The sequence below is a fragment of the Pinus tabuliformis genome, chromosome Q (genome assembly GCF_031772625.1).
Source record: "Pinus tabuliformis cultivar Carrire ecotype Pingquan chromosome Q, CPIR1, whole genome shotgun sequence".
NCBI classification, from domain to species: Eukaryota; Viridiplantae; Streptophyta; class Pinopsida; order Pinales; family Pinaceae; genus Pinus; species Pinus tabuliformis.
Window position 1 is genome coordinate 288,461,275 of NC_142296.1, and position 1,385 is coordinate 288,462,659.

Here is a 1,385-nt window from a genome sequence, read left to right on the forward strand (position 1 = left end):
ATACTGTTGGGGTTTTTGAACTCTTAAAGAGTTTCTTAACTTCAGCTATATGTGGACAATATTTCGTCCAATGATCCTCATCGCATATATGACACCCTGTTGGGGGTTTCCTTTTTCTCCCTTTCTTTTTCTTCTTACCCCCTGGTTGCTTCAGTTGTTTGCCCTTGTCGGTCGACATGGCATTTACTTCTGAGGCAAGAAGTTCTTCATTTGCATTTTGACTATAAATTTTGTGCTTGCCAATCATGCCATCGCTGGCGTGAGAGTCATTGTTTGATTTAGGAGGAGGAGGAATTGAAAATTCCGGTCTAGGAGCGTCGGGTATTTTGTCGTAGAGCGTGCCGGACTGAGTATAAACTAAGTCCAAATACTGTGCACGAGCGATAACTTGCTCCTCTGTTACGACTCCCCCCTTGGCCACATCTTCCGTTATAGCAGGAAGTAACGACTTTATAAACCATTCAGCTAACAGCTGATCGGGAACATATGTTTTCACCATCCTATGACGACGATGCCACTCATGTATATGATCAGATATGTGGGTGGCATTCGTCTGTTTGAAGTTGGTAAGGAGTTCTGTTCCCGTTTCATACCTTATCGGTAATTGAAAATGGGTTAAAAAGGTTGTGGCTAAGGTACTGAAGTTGTCGAACGAAGCTCTAGGCAATTCAATGTACCATTTTTCCGCTGGACCCGTTAACGTCCTCTGAAAGAGGCGAAGTCTTATCGAATCATCATTCAGGGTGTTCGACGAACACCACAGATGAAAGGTCATCACGTGATTCGACGGGTCTTCACCTGGATTTCCATTGAATTTAGGAATGTCAGATGGAAGTTTATGAGGAATCGCTGGCCACCAAGGGGCATAAGCAATCGGATCGTTCGTTAACCGATGTAAATCAAGTAACTCTAAAGTTGCCACGAATGGTAACTGTTGATTCAGGTTAGGTGAAGCATACGCAGGATAAGATGGGATCGCCTGAGCAATGGGTCTTTGCAAACTAGCATAATGCTGGCAACTTTGACAAGGTTGATGGGCATAACCATTATAGTATGGTTGCCCATTACTTACAAAGACTTGTTGCTCAGGTCCTTGATATGATTGCTGGAATGGCGGTTGTTGAGATTGAACCAGCTCTGGTTGTTGGACCATTTGCTGTTGACCAATACTGGATGATTGACCGGGATGAGGAGTCACAGTACGTGTTTGAGCCTGAGTCGCTCCAGATAAGGAGGCACTACCCTGAGATTTTGATTGAGTCGTTGAGACAAGAGGTTGTTGTATTGCAACCTGAGAAACTTGGGGTTGAGATACAACAGGTGGAGCTTGTACTTGCGACACATTCACTATAGAAGGTATGGTGGCAATATTCGACACAGGGTGT